This window comes from Sceloporus occidentalis, unplaced genomic scaffold (genome assembly GCF_023333645.1).
Source record: "Sceloporus occidentalis isolate IW3139 unplaced genomic scaffold, rSceOcc1.0.p SCAF_28, whole genome shotgun sequence".
NCBI lineage: Eukaryota > Metazoa > Chordata > Lepidosauria > Squamata > Phrynosomatidae > Sceloporus > Sceloporus occidentalis.
In genome coordinates this window covers 3,770,546-3,790,176 of record NW_028317008.1, presented here as the reverse complement: position 1 = coordinate 3,790,176, position 19,631 = coordinate 3,770,546, and the positions used below count along the sequence as shown (strand labels likewise).

The 19,631-nt window shown below is 45.8% G+C and overlaps 20 non-coding genes across 20 annotated transcripts; all 20 read left to right on the top strand.

The window, feature by feature from the left end:
• Positions 1–745: 745 nt before the first annotated feature.
• TRNAL-UAG (transfer RNA leucine (anticodon UAG)) lies at positions 746–827 on the top strand. The gene has a single exon. It is a non-coding gene; the product is annotated as a tRNA-Leu (tRNA).
• A 1,124-nt stretch (positions 828–1,951) lies between these two features.
• Positions 1,952–2,033, top strand: TRNAL-UAG (transfer RNA leucine (anticodon UAG)). Its single transcript has one exon. It is a non-coding gene; the product is annotated as a tRNA-Leu (tRNA).
• A 772-nt stretch (positions 2,034–2,805) lies between these two features.
• On the top strand, positions 2,806–2,887 carry TRNAL-UAG (transfer RNA leucine (anticodon UAG)). The gene has a single exon. It is a non-coding gene; the product is annotated as a tRNA-Leu (tRNA).
• Positions 2,888–3,827: 940 nt separating this feature from the next.
• TRNAL-AAG (transfer RNA leucine (anticodon AAG)) lies at positions 3,828–3,909 on the top strand. The gene has a single exon. It is a non-coding gene; the product is annotated as a tRNA-Leu (tRNA).
• Positions 3,910–4,334: 425 nt separating this feature from the next.
• On the top strand, positions 4,335–4,416 carry TRNAL-UAG (transfer RNA leucine (anticodon UAG)). Its single transcript has one exon. It is a non-coding gene; the product is annotated as a tRNA-Leu (tRNA).
• A 918-nt stretch (positions 4,417–5,334) lies between these two features.
• Positions 5,335–5,416, top strand: TRNAL-AAG (transfer RNA leucine (anticodon AAG)). The gene has a single exon. It is a non-coding gene; the product is annotated as a tRNA-Leu (tRNA).
• A 941-nt stretch (positions 5,417–6,357) lies between these two features.
• On the top strand, positions 6,358–6,439 carry TRNAL-AAG (transfer RNA leucine (anticodon AAG)). Its single transcript has one exon. It is a non-coding gene; the product is annotated as a tRNA-Leu (tRNA).
• Positions 6,440–6,845: 406 nt separating this feature from the next.
• TRNAL-UAG (transfer RNA leucine (anticodon UAG)) lies at positions 6,846–6,927 on the top strand. Its single transcript has one exon. It is a non-coding gene; the product is annotated as a tRNA-Leu (tRNA).
• A 1,264-nt stretch (positions 6,928–8,191) lies between these two features.
• Positions 8,192–8,273, top strand: TRNAL-UAG (transfer RNA leucine (anticodon UAG)). Its single transcript has one exon. It is a non-coding gene; the product is annotated as a tRNA-Leu (tRNA).
• A 1,394-nt stretch (positions 8,274–9,667) lies between these two features.
• TRNAL-UAG (transfer RNA leucine (anticodon UAG)) lies at positions 9,668–9,749 on the top strand. The gene has a single exon. It is a non-coding gene; the product is annotated as a tRNA-Leu (tRNA).
• A 772-nt stretch (positions 9,750–10,521) lies between these two features.
• On the top strand, positions 10,522–10,603 carry TRNAL-UAG (transfer RNA leucine (anticodon UAG)). The gene has a single exon. It is a non-coding gene; the product is annotated as a tRNA-Leu (tRNA).
• A 940-nt stretch (positions 10,604–11,543) lies between these two features.
• Positions 11,544–11,625, top strand: TRNAL-AAG (transfer RNA leucine (anticodon AAG)). The gene has a single exon. It is a non-coding gene; the product is annotated as a tRNA-Leu (tRNA).
• Positions 11,626–12,051: 426 nt separating this feature from the next.
• TRNAL-AAG (transfer RNA leucine (anticodon AAG)) lies at positions 12,052–12,133 on the top strand. Its single transcript has one exon. It is a non-coding gene; the product is annotated as a tRNA-Leu (tRNA).
• A 1,772-nt stretch (positions 12,134–13,905) lies between these two features.
• On the top strand, positions 13,906–13,987 carry TRNAL-AAG (transfer RNA leucine (anticodon AAG)). The gene has a single exon. It is a non-coding gene; the product is annotated as a tRNA-Leu (tRNA).
• Positions 13,988–14,911: 924 nt separating this feature from the next.
• TRNAL-UAG (transfer RNA leucine (anticodon UAG)) lies at positions 14,912–14,993 on the top strand. The gene has a single exon. It is a non-coding gene; the product is annotated as a tRNA-Leu (tRNA).
• A 940-nt stretch (positions 14,994–15,933) lies between these two features.
• Positions 15,934–16,015, top strand: TRNAL-AAG (transfer RNA leucine (anticodon AAG)). The gene has a single exon. It is a non-coding gene; the product is annotated as a tRNA-Leu (tRNA).
• Positions 16,016–16,440: 425 nt separating this feature from the next.
• On the top strand, positions 16,441–16,522 carry TRNAL-UAG (transfer RNA leucine (anticodon UAG)). The gene has a single exon. It is a non-coding gene; the product is annotated as a tRNA-Leu (tRNA).
• Positions 16,523–16,948: 426 nt separating this feature from the next.
• On the top strand, positions 16,949–17,030 carry TRNAL-AAG (transfer RNA leucine (anticodon AAG)). Its single transcript has one exon. It is a non-coding gene; the product is annotated as a tRNA-Leu (tRNA).
• Positions 17,031–18,969: 1,939 nt separating this feature from the next.
• TRNAL-AAG (transfer RNA leucine (anticodon AAG)) lies at positions 18,970–19,051 on the top strand. Its single transcript has one exon. It is a non-coding gene; the product is annotated as a tRNA-Leu (tRNA).
• A 426-nt stretch (positions 19,052–19,477) lies between these two features.
• TRNAL-UAG (transfer RNA leucine (anticodon UAG)) lies at positions 19,478–19,559 on the top strand. Its single transcript has one exon. It is a non-coding gene; the product is annotated as a tRNA-Leu (tRNA).
• Positions 19,560–19,631: the final 72 nt, after the last annotated feature.

Sequence of the window (19,631 nt, the reverse complement as noted above, 5' to 3'; positions counted from 1 at the left end):
ACTTGAAGTTATTCTACATTAACAAGCTCTAACCCCAGTCAGCTTCTGCTGCAGGAAGAGCTTGGTTGGCCCAGTATAGCAAAATCAGTCCCCTCAGCCATTCAATCTTGCATTACTCAGGGCCAGCTTTGTCCTTCCTGCTGGTGAAAGGGTCCACTTCATGATGAATAGTGAAGTGAAGGGAGTTGAAACTACAACTCTTCCTTTGGTGAGTAAACCCCCTTGGAGAGTGGTACACCTCCCGCCGTCACTTGGTAGCTTGGCCGAGCGGTCTAAGGCGCTGGGTTTAGGCTCCAGTCTCTCTGGAGGCGTGGGTTCGAATCCCACCACTGCCTTCTTTTCTTAACGTAGACAAGTGTGCTTAGAAATACTTGTTTGTTCATTAGCTCTTTGTTAATAACTACTTGTCACCTTGCATTCTGTCAGCCTGGGAAACAAGCAGTAGCAAGTCTCTTATCTTGCAAAGTGTTGCAGAAAGATACTTTTAAGCCTACTTGAAGTTATTCTACATTATCAAGCTCTAACCCCAGTCAGCTTCTGCTGCAGGAAGAGCTTGGTTGGCCCAGTATAGCAAAATCAGTCCCCTCACCCATTCAATCTTGCATTACTCAGGGCCAGCTTTGTCCTTCCTGCTGGTGAAAGGGTCCACTTCATGATGAATAGTGAAGTGAAGGGAGTTGAAACTACAACTCTTCCTTTGGTGAGTAAACCCCCTTGGAGAGTGGTACACAGTCCACCGTCACTCGGTAGCGTGGCCGAGCGTTCTAAGGCGCTGGATTTAGGCTCCAGTCTCTCTGGAGGCGTGGGTTCAAATCCCACCGCTGCCATGTTTTCTTAACGTAGACAAGTGTGCTTAGAAATACTTGTTTGTTCATTAGCTCTTTGTTTGTAACTACTTGTCAGCTTGCAGTCTGTCAGCCTGGGAAACAAGCAGTAGCAAGTCTCTTATCTTGCAAAGTGTTGCAGAAAGATACTTTTAAGCCTACTTGAAGTTATTCTACATTATCAAGCTCTAACCCCAGTCAGCTTGTGCTGCAGGAAGAGCTTGGTTGGCCCAGGCGTGGGTTCAAATCCCACCACTGCCATGCATGCACTAAAGTTTTAATTGGTAGCCTGGCCGAGCGGTCTAAGGCGCTGGATTTAGGCTCCAGTTTCTCTGGAGGCGTGGGTTCGAATCCCACCGCCGCCATGTTTTCTTAACGTAGACAAGTGTGTTTAGAAATACTTGTTTGTTCATTAGCTCTTTGTTAGTAACTACTTGTCAACTTGCATTCTGTAAGCCTGGGAAACAAGCCGTAGCAAGTCTCTTGTGTTGCAGAAAGATACTTTTAAGCCTACTTGAAGTTATTCTACATTATCAAGCTCTAAGCCCAGTCAGCTTTTGCTGCAGGAAGAGCGTGGTTGGCCCAGGCGTGGGTTCAAATCCCACCACTGCCATGCGTGCGCTAAACTTTTAATTGGTAGCCTGGCTGAGCGGTCTAAGGTGCTGGATTTAGGCTCCAGTCTCTTCGGAGGCGTGGGTTCAAATCCCACCGCTGCCATGTTTTCTTAACGTAGACAAGTGTGCTTAGAAATACTTGTTTGTTCATTAGCTCTTTGTTAGTAACTACTTGTCAGCTTGCTTTCTGTCAGCCTGGGAAACAAGCAGTAGCAAGACTCTTATCTTGCAAAGTGTTGCAGAAAGATACTTTTAAGCCTACTTGAAGTTATTCTACATTATCAAGCTCTAACCCCAGTCAGCTTCTGCTGCAGGAAGAGCTTGGTTGGCTCAGTATAGCAAAATCAGTCCCCTCACCCATTCAATCTTGCATTACTCAGGGCCAGCTTTGTCCTTCCTGCTGGTGAAAGGGTCCACTTCATGATGAATAGTTAAGTGAAGGGAGTTGAAACTACAACTCTTCCTTTGGTGAGTAAACCCCCTTGGAGAGTGGTACACCATACCCCGTCACTCGGTAGCGTGGCCGAGCGGTCTAAGGCGCTGGATTTAGGCTCCAGTCTCTCTGGAGGCGTGGGTTCAAATCCCACCGCTGCCATGTTTTCTTAACGTAGACAAGTGTGCTTAGAAATACTTGTTTGTTCATTAGCTCTTTGTTTGTAACTACTTGTCAGGTTGCATTCTGTCAGCCTGGGAAACAAGCAGTAGCAAGTCTCTTATCTTGCAAAGTGTTGCAGAAAGATACTTTTAAGCCTACTTGAAGTTATTCTACATTATCAAGCTCTAACCCCAGTCAGCTTCTGCTGCAGGAAGAGCTTGGTTGGCCCAGGCGTGGGTTCAAATCCCACCGCTGCCATGCGTGCGAAAAACTTTCAATTGGTAGCCTGGCAGAGCGGTCTAAGGCGCTGGATTTAGGCTCCAGTCTCTCTGGAGGCATGGGTTCAAATCTCACTGCTGCCATGTTTTCTTAACGTAGACAAGTGTGCTTAGAAATACTTGTTTGTTCATTAGCTGTTTGTTAATAACTACTTGTCACCTTGCATTCTGTCAGCCTGGGAAACAAGCAGTAGCAAGTCTCTTATCTTGCAAAGTGTTGCAGAAAGATACTTTTAAGCCTACTTGAAGTTATTCTACATTAACAAGCTCTAACTCCAGTCAGCTTCTGCTGCAGGAAGAGATTGGTTGGCCCAGTATAGCAAAATCAGTCCCCTCACCCATTCAATCTTGCATTACTCAGGGCCAGCTTTGTCCTTCCTGCTGGTGAAAGGGTCCACTTCATGATGAATAGTGAAGTGAAGGGAGTTGAAACTACAACTCTTCCTTTGGTGAGTAAACCCCCTTGGAGAGTGGTACACAGTCCACCGTCACTCGGTAGCGTGGCCGAGCGGTCTAAGGCGCTGGATTTAGGCTCCAGTCTCTCTGGAGGCGTGGGTTCAAATCCCACCGCTGCCATGTTTTCTTAACGTAGACAAGTGTGCTTAGAAATACTTGTTTGTTCATTAGCTCTTTGTTTGTAACTACTTGTCAGCTTGCATTCTGTCAGCCTGGGAAACAAGCAGTAGCAAGTCTCTTATCTTGCAAAGTGTTGCAGAAAGATACTTTTAAGCCTACTTGAAGTTATTCTACATTATCAAGCTCTAACCCCAGTCAGCTTCTGCTGCAGGAAGAGCTTGGTTGGCCCAGTATAGCAAAATCAGTGTTATTTCTTCAAAGTCCCCTCACCCATTCAATCTTGCATTACTCAGGGCCAGCTTTGTCCTTCCTGCTGGTGAAAGGGTCCACTTCATGATGAATAGTGAAGTGAGGGAGTTGAAACTACAACTCTTCCTTTGGTGAGTAAACCCCCTTGGAGAGTGGTACACCCTCTACTGTCACTTGGTAGCGTGACCGAGTGGTCTAAGGCGCTTGCTTAAGGCTCCAGTCTTTTCGGAGGCGTGGGTTCAAATCCCACCGCTGCCATGTTTTCTTAACGTAGACAAGTGTGCTTAGAAATACTTGTTTGTTCATTAGCTCTTTGTTAATAACTACTTGTCACCTTGCATTCTGTCAGCCTGGGAAACAAGCAGTAGCAAGTCTCTTATCTTGCAAAGTGTTGCAGAAAGATACTTTTAAGCCTACTTGAAGTTATTCTACATTATCAAGCTCTAACCCCAGTCAGCTTCTGCTGCAGGAAGAGCTTGGTTGGCCCAGTTTAATGTATAGCAAAATCAGTGTTATTTCTTCAAAGTCCCCTCACCCATTCAATCTTGCATTACTCAGGGCCAGCTTTGTCCTTCCTGCTGGTGAAAGGGTCCACTTCATGATGAATAGTGAAGTGAAGGGAGTTGAAACTACAACTCTTCCTTTGATGCGTAAACCCCCTTGGAGAGTGGTACACCACTAGCCGTCACTCGGTAGCGTGGCCGAGTGGTCTAAGGCGCTGGATTAAGGCTCCAGTCTCTTCGGAGGCATGGGTTCAAATCCCACCGCTGCCATGTTTTCTTAACGTAGACAAGTGTGCTTAGAAATACTTGTTTGTTCATTAGCTCTTTGTTAGTAACTACTTGTCACCTTGCATTCTGTCAGCCTGGAAAACAAGCAGTAGCAAGTCTCTTATCTTGCAAAGTGTTGCAGAAAGATACTTTTAAGCCTACTTGAAGTTATTCTACATTATCAAGCTCTAACCCCAGTCAGCTTCTGCTGCAGGAAGAGCTTGGTTGGCCCAGTATAGCAAAATCAGTGTTATTTCTTCAAAGTCCCCTCACCCATTCAATCTTGCATTACTCAGGGCCAGCTTTGTCCTTCCTGCTGGTGAAAGGGTCCACTTCATGATGAATAGTGAAGTGAGGGAGTTGAAACTACAACTCTTCCTTTGGTGAGTAAACCCCCTTGGAGAGTGGTACCCCCTCCACTGTCACTTGGTAGCGTGGCCGAGCGGTCTAAGGTGCTGGATTTAGGCTCCAGTCTCTTTAGAGGCGTGGGTTCAAATCCCACCGCTGCCATGTTTTCTTAACGTAGACAAGTGTGCTTAGAAATACTTGTTTGTTCATTAGCTCTTTGTTAGTAACTACTTGTCACCTTGCATTCTGTCAGCCTGGGAAACAAGCAGTAGCAAGTCTCTTATCTTGCAAAGTGTTGCAGAAAGATACTTTTAAGCCTACTTGAAGTTATTCTACATTATCAAGCTCTAACCCCAGTCAGCTTCTGCTGCAGGAAGAGCTTGGTTGGCCCAGTATAGCAAAATCAGTCCCCTCACCCATTCAATCTTGCATTACTCAGGGCCAGCTTTGTCCTTCCTGCTGGTGAAAGGGTCCACTTCATGATGAATAGTGAAGTGAAGGGAGTTGAAACTACAACTCTTCCTTTGGTGAGTAAACCCCCTTGGAGAGTGGTACTCCCTCCGCCGTCACTCGGTAGCGTGGCCAAGCAGTCTAAGGCGCTGGATTAAGGCTCCAGTCTCTTCGGAGGCGTCGCTTCGAATCTCACCGCTGCCTTGTTTTCTTAACGTAGACAAGTGTGCTTAGAAATACTTGTTTGTTCATTAGCTCTTTGTTAATAACTACTTGTCACCTTGCATTCTGTCAGCCTGGAAAACAAGCAGTAGCAAGTCTCTTATCTTGCAAAGTGTTGCAGAAAGATACTTTTAAGCCTACTTGAAGTTATTCTACATTATCAAGCTCTAACCCCAGTCAGCTTCTGCTGCAGGAAGAGCTTGGTTGGCCCAGTATAGCAAAATCAGTGTTATTTCTTCAAAGTCCCCTCACCCATTCAATCTTGCATTACTCAGGGCCAGCTTTGTCCTTCCTGCTGGTGAAAGGGTCCACTTCATGATGAATAGTGAAGTGAAGGGAGTTGAAACTACAACTCTTCCTTTGATGCGTAAACCCCCTTGGAGAGTAGTACACAACTAGCCGTCACTCGGTAGCGTGGCCGAGCGGTCTAAGGCGCTGGATTAAGGCTCCAGTCTCTTCGGAGGCGTGGGTTCAAATCCCACCGCTGCCATGTTTTCTTAACGTAGACAAGTGTGCTTAGAAATACTTGTTTGTTCATTAGCTCTTTGTTAGTAACTACTTGTCACCTTGCATTCTGTCAGCCTGGAAAACAAGCAGTAGCAAGTCTCTTATCTTGCAAAGTGTTGCAGAAAGATACTTTTAAGCCTACTTGAAGTTATTCTACATTATCAAGCTCTAACCCCAGTCAGCTTCTGCTGCAGGAAGAGCTTGGTTGGCCCAGTATAGCAAAATCAGTGTTATTTCTTCAAAGTCCCCTCACCCATTCAATCTTGCATTACTCAGGGCCAGCTTTGTCCTTCCTGCTGGTGAAAGGGTCCACTTCATGATGAATAGTGAAGTGAAGGGAGTTGAAACTACAACTCTTCCTTTGGTGAGTAAACCCCCTTGGAGAGTGGTACACCCTCTACTTTATCTTGGTATCGTGACTGAGCGGTCTAAGGCGCTTGCTTAAGGCTCTAATCTTTTCGGAGGCGTGGGTTCAAATCCCACCCCTGCCATGTTTTCTTAACGTAGACAAGTGTGCTTAGAAATATTTGTTTGTTCATTAGCTCTTTGTTAATAACTACTTGTCACCTTGCATTCTGTCAGCCTGGGAAACAAGCTGTAGCAAGTCTCTTATCTTGCAAAGTGTTGCAGAAAGATACTTTTAAGCCTACTTGAAGTTATTCTACATTATCAAGCTCTAACCCCAGTCAGCTTCTGCTGCAGGAAGAGCTTGGTTGGCCCAGTTTAATGTATAGCAAAATCAGTGTTATTTCTTCAAAGTCCCCTCACCCATTCAATCTTGCATTACTCAGGGCCAGCTTTGTCCTTCCTGCTGGTGAAAGGGTCCACTTCATGATGAATAGTGAAGTGAAGGGAGTTGAAACTACAACTCTTCCTTTGATGCGTAAACCCCCTTGGAGAGTGGTACACCACGAGCAGTCACTTGGTAGCGTGGCCGAGCGTTCTAAGGCGCTGGATTAAGGCTCCAGTCTCTTCGAAGGCGTGGGTTCAAATCCCACCGCTGCCATGTTTTCTTAACGTAGACAAGTGTGCTTAGAAATACTTGTTTGTTCATTAGCTCTTTGTTAGTAACTACTTGTCACCTTGCATTCTGTCAGCCTGGAAAACAGTAGCAAGTCTCTTATCTTGCAAAGTGTTGCAGAAAGATACTTTTAAGCCTACTTGAAGTTATTCTACATTATCAAGCTCTAACCCCAGTCAGCTTCTGCTGCAGGAAGAGCTTGGTTGGCCCAGTATAGCAAAATCAGTCCCCTCACCCATTCAATCTTGCATTACTCAGGGCTAGCTTTGTCCTTCCTGCTGGTGAAAGGGTCCACTTCATGATGAATAGTGAAGTGAAGGGAGTTGAAACTACAACTCTTCCTTTGGTGAGTAAACCCCCTTGGAGAGTGGTACACCATGCGCCGTCATTCGGTAGCATGGCCGAGCGGTCTAAGGCGCTGGATTTAGGCTCCAGTCTCTCTGGAGGCGTGGGTTCGAATCCCACTGCTGCCATGTTTTCTTAACGTAGACAAGTGTGCTTAGAAATACTTGTTTGTTCATTAGCTCTTTGTTAATAACTACTTGTCACCTTGCATTCTGTCAGCCTGGAAAACAAGCAGTAGCAAGTCTCTTATCTTGCAAAGTGTTGCAGAAAGATACTTTTAAGCCTACTTGAAGTTATTCTACATTATCAAGTTCTAACCCCAGTCAGCTTCTGCTGCAGGAAGAGCTTGGTTGGCCCAGGCGTAGGTTCAAATCCCACCACTGCCATGCGTGCGCCAAACTTTTAATTGGTAGCCTGGCAGAACGGTCTAAGGTGATGGATTTAGGCTCCAGTCTCTCTGGAGGCGTGGGTTCGAATCCCACCGCTGCCATGTTTTCTTAACGTAGACAAATGTGCTTAGAAATACTTGTTTGTTCATTAGCTCTTTGTTAATAACTACTTGTCACTTTGCATTCTGTCAGCCTGGGAAACAAGCAGTAGCAAGACTCTTATCTTGCAAAGTGTTGCAGAAAGATACTTTTAAGCCTACTTGAAGTTATTCTACATTATCAAGCTCTAACCCCAGTCAGCTTCTGCTGCAGGAAGAGCTTGGTTGGCCCAGTATAGCAAAATCAGTCCCCTCACCCATTCAATCTTGCATTACTCAGGGCCAGCTTTGTCCTTCCTGCTGGTGAAAGGGTCCACTTCATGATGAATAGTGAAGTGAAGGGAGTTGAAACTACAACTCTTCCTTTGGTGAGTAAACCCCCTTGGAGAGTGGTACTCCCTCCGCCGTCACTCGGTAGCGTGGCCAAGCAGTCTAAGGCGCTGGATTAAGGCTCCAGTCTCTTCGGAGGCGTCGCTTCGAATCCCACCGCTGCCTTGTTTTCTTAACGTAGACAAGTGTGCTTAGAAATACTTGTTTGTTCATTAGCTCTTTGTTAATAACTACTTGTCACCTTGCATTCTGTCAGCCTGGGAAACAAGCAGTAGCAAGTCTCTTATCTTGCAAAGTGTTGCAGAAAGATACTTTTAAGCCTACTTGAAGTTATTCTACATTATCAAGCTCTAACCCCAGTCAGCTTCTGCTGCAGGAAGAGCTTGGTTGGCCCAGTATAGCAAAATCAGTCCCCTCACCCATTCAATCTTGCATTACTCAGGGCCAGCTTTGTCCTTCCTGCTGGTGAAAGGGTCCACTTCATGATGAATAGTGAAGTGAAGGGAGTTGAAACTACAACTCTTCCTTTGGTGAGTAAACCCCCTTGGAGAGTGGTACACCGTCCACCGTCACTCGGTAGCGTGGCCGAGCGGTCTAAGGCGCTGGATTTAGGCTCCAGTCTCTCTGGTGGCGTGGGTTCAAATCCCACCGCTGCCTTGTTTTCTTAACGTAGACAAGTGTGCTTAGAAATACTTGTTTGTTCATTAGCTCTTTGTTAATAACTACTTGTCACCTTGCATTCTGTCAGCCTGGGAAACAAGCAGTAGCAAGTCTCTTATCTTGCAAAGTGTTGCAGAAAGATACTTTTAAGCCTACTTGAAGTTATTCTACATTAACAAGCTCTAACCCCAGTCAGCTTCTGCTGCAGGAAGAGCTTGGTTGGCCCAGTATAGCAAAATCAGTCCCCTCACCCATTCAATCTTGCATTACTCAGGGCCAGCTTTGTCCTTCCTGCTGGTGAAAGGGTCCACTTCATGATGAATAGTGAAGTGAAGGGAGTTGAAACTACAACTCTTCCTTTGGTGAGTAAACCCCCTTGGAGAGTGGTACACCGTCCACCGTCACTCGGTAGCGTGGCAGAGCGGTCTAAGGCGCTGGATTTAGGCTCCAGTCTCTCTGGAGGCATGGGTTCAAATCCCACTGCTGCCATGTTTTCTTAACGTAGACAAGTGTGCTTAGAAATACTTGTTTGTTCATTAGCTGTTTGTTAATAACTACTTGTCACCTTGCATTCTGTCAGCCTGGGAAACAAGCAGTAGCAAGTCTCTTATCTTGCAAAGTGTTGCAGAAAGATACTTTTAAGCCTACTTGAAGTTATTCTACATTAACAAGCTCTAACCCCAGTCAGCTTCTGCTGCAGGAAGAGCTTGGTTGGCCCAGTATAGCAAAATCAGTCCCCTCAGCCATTCAATCTTGCATTACTCAGGGCCAGCTTTGTCCTTCCTGCTGGTGAAAGGGTCCACTTCATGATGAATAGTGAAGTGAAGGGAGTTGAAACTACAACTCTTCCTTTGGTGAGTAAACCCCCTTGGAGAGTGGTACACCTCCCGCCGTCACTTGGTAGCTTGGCCGAGCGGTCTAAGGTGCTGGATTTAGGCTCCAGTCTCTCTGGAGGCGTGGGTTCGAATCCCACCGCTGCCATGTTTTCTTAACGTAGACAAGTGTGCTTAGAAATACTTGTTTGTTCATTAGCTCTTTGTTAATAACTACTTGTCACCTTGCATTCTGTCAGCCTGGGAAACAAGCAGTAGCAAGTCTCTTATCTTGCAAAGTGTTGCAGAAAGATACTTTTAAGCCTACTTGAAGTTATTCTACATTATCAAGCTCTAACCCCAGTCAGCTTCTGCTGCAGGAAGAGCTTGGTTGGCCCAGTATAGCAAAATCAGTCCCCTCACCCATTCAATCTTGCATTACTCAGGGCCAGCTTTGTCCTTCCTGCTGGTGAAAGGGTCCACTTCATGATGAATAGTGAAGTGAAGGGAGTTGAAACTACAACTCTTCCTTTGGTGAGTAAACCCCCTTGGAGAGTGGTACACAGTCCACCGTCACTCGGTAGCGTGGCCGAGCGTTCTAAGGCGCTGGATTTAGGCTCCAGTCTCTCTGGAGGCGTGGGTTCAAATCCCACCGCTGCCATGTTTTCTTAACGTAGACAAGTGTGCTTAGAAATACTTGTTTGTTCATTAGCTCTTTGTTTGTAACTACTTGTCAGCTTGCAGTCTGTCAGCCTGGGAAACAAGCAGTAGCAAGTCTCTTATCTTGCAAAGTGTTGCAGAAAGATACTTTTAAGCCTACTTGAAGTTATTCTACATTATCAAGCTCTAACCCCAGTCAGCTTGTGCTGCAGGAAGAGCTTGGTTGGCCCAGGCGTGGGTTCAAATCCCACCACTGCCATGCATGCACTAAAGTTTTAATTGGTAGCCTGGCAGAGCGGTCTAAGGCGCTGGATTTAGGCTCCAGTCTCTCTGGAGGCATGGGTTCAAATCTCACTGCTGCCATGTTTTCTTAACGTAGACAAGTGTGCTTAGAAATACTTGTTTGTTCATTAGCTGTTTGTTAATAACTACTTGTCACCTTGCATTCTGTCAGCCTGGGAAACAAGCAGTAGCAAGTCTCTTATCTTGCAAAGTGTTGCAGAAAGATACTTTTAAGCCTACTTGAAGTTATTCTACATTAACAAGCTCTAACTCCAGTCAGCTTCTGCTGCAGGAAGAGATTGGTTGGCCCAGTATAGCAAAATCAGTCCCCTCACCCATTCAATCTTGCATTACTCAGGGCCAGCTTTGTCCTTCCTGCTGGTGAAAGGGTCCACTTCATGATGAATAGTGAAGTGAAGGGAGTTGAAACTACAACTCTTCCTTTGGTGAGTAAACCCCCTTGGAGAGTGGTACACAGTCCACCGTCACTCGGTAGCGTGGCCGAGCGGTCTAAGGCGCTGGATTTAGGCTCCAGTCTCTCTGGAGGCGTGGGTTCAAATCCCACCGCTGCCATGTTTTCTTAACGTAGACAAGTGTGCTTAGAAATACTTGTTTGTTCATTAGCTCTTTGTTTGTAACTACTTGTCAGCTTGCATTCTGTCAGCCTGGGAAACAAGCAGTAGCAAGTCTCTTATCTTGCAAAGTGTTGCAGAAAGATACTTTTAAGCCTACTTGAAGTTATTCTACATTATCAAGCTCTAACCCCAGTCAGCTTCTGCTGCAGGAAGAGCTTGGTTGGCCCAGTATAGCAAAATCAGTGTTATTTCTTCAAAGTCCCCTCACCCATTCAATCTTGCATTACTCAGGGCCAGCTTTGTCCTTCCTGCTGGTGAAAGGGTCCACTTCATGATGAATAGTGAAGTGAGGGAGTTGAAACTACAACTCTTCCTTTGGTGAGTAAACCCCCTTGGAGAGTGGTACACCCTCTACTGTCACTTGGTAGCGTGACCGAGTGGTCTAAGGCGCTTGCTTAAGGCTCCAGTCTTTTCGGAGGCGTGGGTTCAAATCCCACCGCTGCCATGTTTTCTTAACGTAGACAAGTGTGCTTAGAAATACTTGTTTGTTCATTAGCTCTTTGTTAATAACTACTTGTCACCTTGCATTCTGTCAGCCTGGGAAACAAGCAGTAGCAAGTCTCTTATCTTGCAAAGTGTTGCAGAAAGATACTTTTAAGCCTACTTGAAGTTATTCTACATTATCAAGCTCTAACCCCAGTCAGCTTCTGCTGCAGGAAGAGCTTGGTTGGCCCAGTTTAATGTATAGCAAAATCAGTGTTATTTCTTCAAAGTCCCCTCACCCATTCAATCTTGCATTACTCAGGGCCAGCTTTGTCCTTCCTGCTGGTGAAAGGGTCCACTTCATGATGAATAGTGAAGTGAAGGGAGTTGAAACTACAACTCTTCCTTTGATGCGTAAACCCCCTTGGAGAGTGGTACACCACTAGCCGTCACTCGGTAGCGTGGCCGAGTGGTCTAAGGCGCTGGATTAAGGCTCCAGTCTCTTCGGAGGCATGGGTTCAAATCCCACCGCTGCCATGTTTTCTTAACGTAGACAAGTGTGCTTAGAAATACTTGTTTGTTCATTAGCTCTTTGTTAGTAACTACTTGTCACCTTGCATTCTGTCAGCCTGGAAAACAAGCAGTAGCAAGTCTCTTATCTTGCAAAGTGTTGCAGAAAGATACTTTTAAGCCTACTTGAAGTTATTCTACATTATCAAGCTCTAACCCCAGTCAGCTTCTGCTGCAGGAAGAGCTTGGTTGGCCCAGTATAGCAAAATCAGTGTTATTTCTTCAAAGTCCCCTCACCCATTCAATCTTGCATTACTCAGGGCCAGCTTTGTCCTTCCTGCTGGTGAAAGGGTCCACTTCATGATGAATAGTGAAGTGAAGGGAGTTGAAACTACAACTCTTCCTTTGATGCGTAAACCCCCTTGGAGAGTAGTATACAACTAGCCGTCACTCGGTAGCGTGGCCGAGCGGTCTAAGGCGCTGGATTAAGGCTCCAGTCTCTTCGGAGGCGTGGGTTCAAATCCCACCGCTGCCATGTTTTCTTAACGTAGACAAGTGTGCTTAGAAATACTTGTTTGTTCATTAGCTCTTTGTTAGTAACTACTTGTCACCTTGCATTCTGTCAGCCTGGAAAACAAGCAGTAGCAAGTCTCTTATCTTGCAAAGTGTTGCAGAAAGATACTTTTAAGCCTACTTGAAGTTATTCTACATTATCAAGTTCTAACCCCAGTCAGCTTCTGCTGCAGGAAGAGCTTGGTTGGCCCAGGCGTAGGTTCAAATCCCACCACTGCCATGCGTGCGCCAAACTTTTAATTGGTAGCCTGGCAGAACGGTCTAAGGTGATGGATTTAGGCTCCAGTCTCTCTGGAGGCGTGGGTTCGAATCCCACCGCTGCCATGTTTTCTTAACGTAGACAAATGTGCTTAGAAATACTTGTTTGTTCATTAGCTCTTTGTTAATAACTACTTGTCACTTTGCATTCTGTCAGCCTGGGAAACAAGCAGTAGCAAGACTCTTATCTTGCAAAGTGTTGCAGAAAGATACTTTTAAGCCTACTTGAAGTTATTCTACATTATCAAGCTCTAACCCCAGTCAGCTTCTGCTGCAGGAAGAGCTTGGTTGGCCCAGTATAGCAAAATCAGTCCCCTCACCCATTCAATCTTGCATTACTCAGGGCCAGCTTTGTCCTTCCTGCTGGTGAAAGGGTCCACTTCATGATGAATAGTGAAGTGAAGGGAGTTGAAACTACAACTCTTCCTTTGGTGAGTAAACCCCCTTGGAGAGTGGTACTCCCTCCGCCGTCACTCGGTAGCGTGGCCAAGCAGTCTAAGGCGCTGGATTAAGGCTCCAGTCTCTTCGGAGGCGTCGCTTCGAATCCCACCGCTGCCTTGTTTTCTTAACGTAGACAAGTGTGCTTAGAAATACTTGTTTGTTCATTAGCTCTTTGTTAATAACTACTTGTCACCTTGCATTCTGTCAGCCTGGGAAACAAGCAGTAGCAAGTCTCTTATCTTGCAAAGTGTTGCAGAAAGATACTTTTAAGCCTACTTGAAGTTATTCTACATTATCAAGCTCTAACCCCAGTCAGCTTCTGCTGCAGGAAGAGCTTGGTTGGCCCAGTATAGCAAAATCAGTCCCCTCACCCATTCAATCTTGCATTACTCAGGGCCAGCTTTGTCCTTCCTGCTGGTGAAAGGGTCCACTTCATGATGAATAGTGAAGTGAAGGGAGTTGAAACTACAACTCTTCCTTTGGTGAGTAAACCCCCTTGGAGAGTGGTACACCGTCCACCGTCACTCGGTAGCGTGGCCGAGCGGTCTAAGGCGCTGGATTTAGGCTCCAGTCTCTCTGGTGGCATGGGTTCAAATCCCACCGCTGCCATGTTTTCTTAATGTAGACAAGTGTGCTTAGAAATACTTGTTTGTTCATTAGCTCTTTGTTTGTAACTACTTGTCAGCTTGCATTCTGTCAGCCTGGGAAACAAGCAGTAGCAAGTCTCTTATCTTGCAAAGTGTTGCAGAAAGATACTTTTAAGCCTACTTGAAGTTATTCTACATTATCAAGCTCTAACCCCAGTCAGCTTGTGCTGCAGGAAGAGCTTGGTTGGCCCAGTATAGCAAAATCATTGTTATTTCTTCAAAGTCCCCTCACCCATTCAATCTTGCATTACTCAGGGCCAGCTTTGTCCTTCCTGCTGGTGAAAGGGTCCACTTCATGATGAATAGTGAAGTGAAGGGAGTTGAAACTACAACTCTTCCTTTGGTGAGTAAACCCCCTTGGAGAGTGGTACACCCTCCACTGTCACTTGGTAGCGTGGCCGAGTGGTCTAAGGCGCTGGATTAAGGCTCCAGTCTCTTCGGAGGCGTGGGTTCAAATCCCACCGCTGCCATGTTTTCTTAACGTAGACAAGTGTGCTTAGAAATACTTGTTTGTTCATTAGCTCTTTGTTAGTAACTACTTGTCAGCTTGCTTTCTGTCAGCCTGGGAAACAAGCAGTAGCAAGACTCTTATCTTGCAAAGTGTTGCAGAAAGATACTTTTAAGCCTACTTGAAGTTATTCTACATTATCAAGCTCTAACCCCAGTCAGCTTCTGCTGCAGGAAGAGCTTGGTTGGCTCAGTATAGCAAAATCAGTCCCCTCACCCATTCAATCTTGCATTACTCAGGGCCAGCGTTGTCCTTCCTGCTGGTGAAAGGGTCCACTTCATGATGAATAGTTAAGTGAAGGGAGTTGAAACTACAACTCTTCCTTTGGTGAGTAAACCCCCTTGGAGAGTGGTACACCCTGTGCAGTCACTCGGTAGAGTGGCCGAGCAGTCTAAGGCGCTGGATTTAGGCTCCAGTCTCTCTGGAGGCGTCGCTTCGAGTCCCACCACTGCCATGTTTTCTTAACGTAGACAAGTGTGCTTAGAAATACTTGTTTGTTCATTAGCTCTTTGTTAGTAACTACTTGTCAGCTTGCTTTCGGTCAGCCTGGGAAACAAGCAGTAGCAAGACTCTTATCTTGCAAAGTGTTGCAGAAAGATACTTTTAAGCCTACTTGAAGTTATTCTACATTATCAAGCTCTAACCCCAGTCAGCTTCTGCTGCAGGAAGAGCTTGGTTGGCCCAGTTTAATGTATAGCAAAATCTGTGTTATTTCTTCAAAGTCCCCTCACCCATTCAATCTTGCATTACTCAGGGCCAGCTTTGTCCTTCCTGCTGGTGAAAGGGTCCACTTCATGATGAATAGTGAAGTGAGGGAGTTGAAACTACAACTCTTCCTTTGGTGAGTAAACCCCCTTGGAGAGTGGTACCCCCTCCACTGTCACTTGGTAGCGTGGCCGAGCGGTCTAAGGCGCTGGATTTAGGCTCCAGTCTCTATGGAGGCGTGGGTTCAAACCCCACCGCTGCCATGTTTTCTTAACGTAAACAAGTATGCTTAGAAATACTTGTTTGTTCATTAGCTCTTTGTTAATAACTACTTGTCACTTTGCATTCTGTCAGCCTGGGAAACAAGCAGTAGCAAGACTCTTATCTTGCAAAGTGTTGCAGAAAGATACTTTTAAGCCTACTTGAAGTTATTCTACATTATCAAGCTCTAACCCCAGTCAGCTTCTGCTGCAGGAAGAGCTTGGTTGGCCCAGTATAGCAAAATCAGTGTTATTTCTTCAAAGTCCCCTCACCCATTCAATCTTGCATTACTCAGGGCCAGCTTTGTCCTTCCTGCTGGTGAAAGGGTCCACTTCATGATGAATAGTGAAGTGAGGGAGTTGAAACTACAACTCTTCCTTTGGTGAGTAAACCCCCTTGGAGAGTGGTACACCCTCTACTGTCACTTGGTAGCGTGACCGAGCGGTCTAAGGCGCTTGCTTAAGGCTCCAGTCTCTTCGGAGGCGTGGGTTCAAATCCCACCGCTGCCATGTTTTCTTAACATAGACAAGTGTGCTTAGAAATACTTGTTTGTTCATTAGCTCTTTGTTAATAACTACTTGTCACCTTGCATTCTGTCAGCCTGGGAAACAAGCAGTAGCAAGTCTCTTATCTTGCAAAGTGTTGCAGAAAGATACTTTTAAGCCTACTTGAAGTTATTCTACATTATCAAGCTCTAACCCCAGTCAGCTTCTGCTGCAGGAAGAGCTTGGTTGGCCCAGTTTAATGTATAGCAAAATCAGTGTTATTTCTTCAAAGTCCCCTCACCCATTCAATCTTGCATTACTCAGGGCCAGCTTTGTCCTTCCTGCTGGTGAAAGGGTCCACTTCATGATGAATAGTGAAGTGAAGGGAGTTGAAACTACAACTCTTCCTTTGATGCGTAAACCCCCTTGGAGAGTGGTACACCACTAGCCGTCACTCGGTAGCGTGGCCGAGCGGTCTAAGGCGCTGGATTAAGGCTCCAGTCTCTTCGGCGGCGTGGGTTCAAATCCCACCGCTGCCATGTTTTCTTAACGTAGACAAGTGTGCTTAGAAATACTTGTTTGTTCATTAGCTCTTTGTTAGTAACTACTTGTCAGCTTGCTTTCTGTCAGCCTGGGAAACAAGCAGTAGCAAGTCTCTTATCTTGCAAAGTGTTGCAGAAAGATACTTTTAAGCCTACTTGAAGTTATTCTACATTATCAAGCTCTAACCCCAGTCAGCTTCTGCTGCAGGAAGAGCTTGGTTGGCCCAGTATAGCAAAATCAGTGTTATTTCTTCAAAGTCCCCTCACCCATTCAATCTTGCATTACTCAGGGCCAGCTTTGTCCTTCCTGCTGGTGAAAGGGTCCACTTCATGATGAATAGTGAAGTGAGGGAGTTGAAACTACAACTCTTCCTTTGGTGAGTAAACCCCCTTGGAGAGTGGTACCCCCTCCACTGTCTCTTGGTAGCGTGGCCGAGCGGTCTAAGGCGCTGGATTTAGGCTCCAGTCTCTTTGGAGGCGTGGGTTCAAATCCCACCGCTGCCATGTTTTCTTAACGTAGACAAGTGTGCTTAGAAATACTTGTTTGTTCATTAGCTCTTTGTTAATAACTACTTGTCACCTTGCATTCTGTCAGCCTGGGAAACAAGCAGTAGCAAGTCTCTTATCTTGCAAAGTGTTGCAGAAAGATACTTTTAAGCCTACTTGAAGTTATTCTACATTATCAAGCTCTAACCCCAGTCAGCTTCTGCTGCAGGAAGAGCTTGGTTGGCCCAGTATAGCAAAATCAGTGTTATTTCTTCAAAGTCCCCTTACCCATTCAATCTTGCATTACTCAGGGCCAGCTTTGTCCTTCCTGCTGGTGAAAGGGTCCACTTCATGATGAATAGTGAAGTGAAGGGAGTTGAAACTACAACTCTTCCTTTGGTGAGTAAACCCCCTTGGAGAGTGGTACACCCTCCACTGTCACTTGGTAGCGTGGCCGAGTGGTCTAAGGCGCTGGATTAAGGCTCCAGTCTCTTCGGAGGCGTGGGTTCAAATCCCACCGCTGCCATGTTTTCTTAACGTAGACAAGTGTGCTTAGAAATACTTGTTTGTTCATTAGCTCTTTGTTAGTAACTACTTGTCAGCTTGCTTTCTGTCAGCCTGGGAAACAAGCAGTAGCAAGACTCTTATCTTGCAAAGTGTTGCAGAAAGATACTTTTAAGCCTACTTGAAGTTATTCTACATTATCAAGCTCTAACCCCAGTCAGCTTCTGCTGCAGGAAGAGCTTGGTTGGCTCAGTATAGCAAAATCAGTCCCCTCACCCATTCAATCTTGCATTACTCAGGGCCAGCTTTGTCCTTCCTGCTGGTGAAAGGGTCCACTTCATGATGAATAGTTAAGTGAAGGGAGTTGAAACTACAACTCTTCCTTTGGTGAGTAAACCCCCTTGGAGAGTGGTACACCCTGTGCAATCACTCGGTAGCGTGGCCGAGCAGTCTAAGGCGCTGGATTTAGGCTCCAGTCTCTCTGGAGGCGTCGCTTCGAGTCCCACCACTGCCATGTTTTCTTAACGTAGACAAGTGTGCTTAGAAATACTTGTTTGTTCATTAGCTCTTTGTTAGTAACTACTTGTCAGCTTGCTTTCTGTCAGCCTGGGAAACAAGCAGTAGCAAGACTCTTATCTTGCAAAGTGTTGCAGAAAGATACTTTTAAGCCTACTTGAAGTTATTCTACATTATCAAGCTCTAACCCCAGTCAGCTTCTGCTGCAGGAAGAGCTTGGTTGGCCCAGTTTAATGTATAGCAAAATCTGTGTTATTTCTTCAAAGTCCCCTCACCCATTCAATCTTGCATTACTCAGGGCCAGCTTTGTCCTTCCTGCTGGTGAAAGGGTCCACTTCATGATGAATAGTGAAGTGAGGGAGTTGAATCTACAACTCTTCCTTTGGTGAGTAAACCCCCTTGGAGAGTGGTACACCCTCTACTGTCACTTGGTAGCGTGACCGAGCGGTCTAAGGCGCTTGCTTAAGGCTCCAGTCTCTTCGGAGGCGTGGGTTCAAATCCCACCGCTGCCATGTTTTCTTAACGTAGACAAGTGTGCTTAGAAATACTTGTTTGTTCATTAGCTCTTTGTTAATAACTACTTGTCACCTTGCATTCTGTCAGCCTGGGAAACAAGCAGTAGCAAGTCTCTTATCTTGCAAAGTGTTGCAGAAAGATACTTTTAAGCCTACTTGAAGTTATTCTACATTATCAAGCTCTAACCCCAGTCAGCTTCTGCTGCAGGAAGAGCTTGGTTGGCCCAGTATAGCAAAATCAGTGTTATTTCTTCAAAGTCCCCTCACCCATTCAATCTTGCATTACTCAGGGCCAGCTTTGTCCTTCCTGCTGGTGAAAGGGTCCACTTCATGATGAATAGTGAAGTGAGGGAGTTGAAACTACAACTCTTCCTTTGGTGAGTAAACCCCCTTGGAGAGTGGTACACCCTCTACCGTCACTTGGTAGCGTGACCGAGCGGTCTAAGGCGCTTCATTAAGGCTCCAGTCTCTTCGGAGGCGTGGGTTCAAATCCCACCGCTGCCATGTTTTCTTAACGTAGACAAGTGTGCTTAGAAATACTTGTTTGTTCATTAGCTCTTTGTTAATAACTACTTGTCACCTTGCATTCTGTCAACCTGGGAAACAAGCAGTAGCAAGTCTCTTATCTTCCAAAGTGTTGCAGAAAGATACTTTTAAGCCTACTTGAAGTTATTCTACATTATCAAGCTCTAACCCCAGTCAGCTTCTGCTGCAGGAAGAGCTTGGTTGGCCCAGTATAGCAAAATCAGTGTTATTTCTTCAAAGTCGCCTCACCCATTCAATCTTGCATTACTCAGGGCCAGCTTTGTCCTTCCTGCTGGTGAAAGGGTCCACTTCATGATGAATAGTGAAGTGAAGGGAGTTGAAACTACAACTCTTCCTTTGATGCGTAAACCCCCTTGGAGAGTAGTACACCACTAGCCGTCACTCGGTAGCGTGGCCGAGCGGTCTAAGGCGCTGGATTAAGGCTCCAGTCTCTTCGGAGGCGTGGGTTCAAATCCCACCGCTGCCATGTTTTCTTAACGTAGACAAGTGTGCTTAGAAATACTTGTTTGTTCATTAGTTCTTTGTTAGTAACTACTTGTCACCTTGCATTCTGTCAGCCTGGAAAACAAGCAGTAGCAAGTCTCTTATCTTGCAAAGTGTTGCAGAAAGATACTTTTAAGCCTACTTGAAGTTATTCTACATTATCAAGCTCTAACCCCAGTCAGCTTCTGCTGCAGGAAGAGCTTGGTTGGCCCAGTATAGCAAAATCAGTGTTATTTCTTCAAAGTCCCCTCACCCATTCAATCTTGCATTACTCAGGGCCAGCTTTGTCCTTCCTGCTGGTGAAAGGGTCCACTTCATGATGAATAGTGAAGTGAAGGGAGTTGAAACTACAACTCTTCCTTTGGTGAGTAAACCCCCTTGGAGAGTGGTACACCCTCCGCCGTCACTTGGTAGCGTAGCCGAGTGGTTTAAGGCGCTGGGTTTAGGCTCCAGTCTCTTCGGAGGCGTGGGTTCAAATCCCACCGCCGCCATGTTTTCTTAACGTAGACAAGTGTGCTTGTTTGTTCATTAGCTCTTTGTTAGTAACTACTTGTCACCTTGCA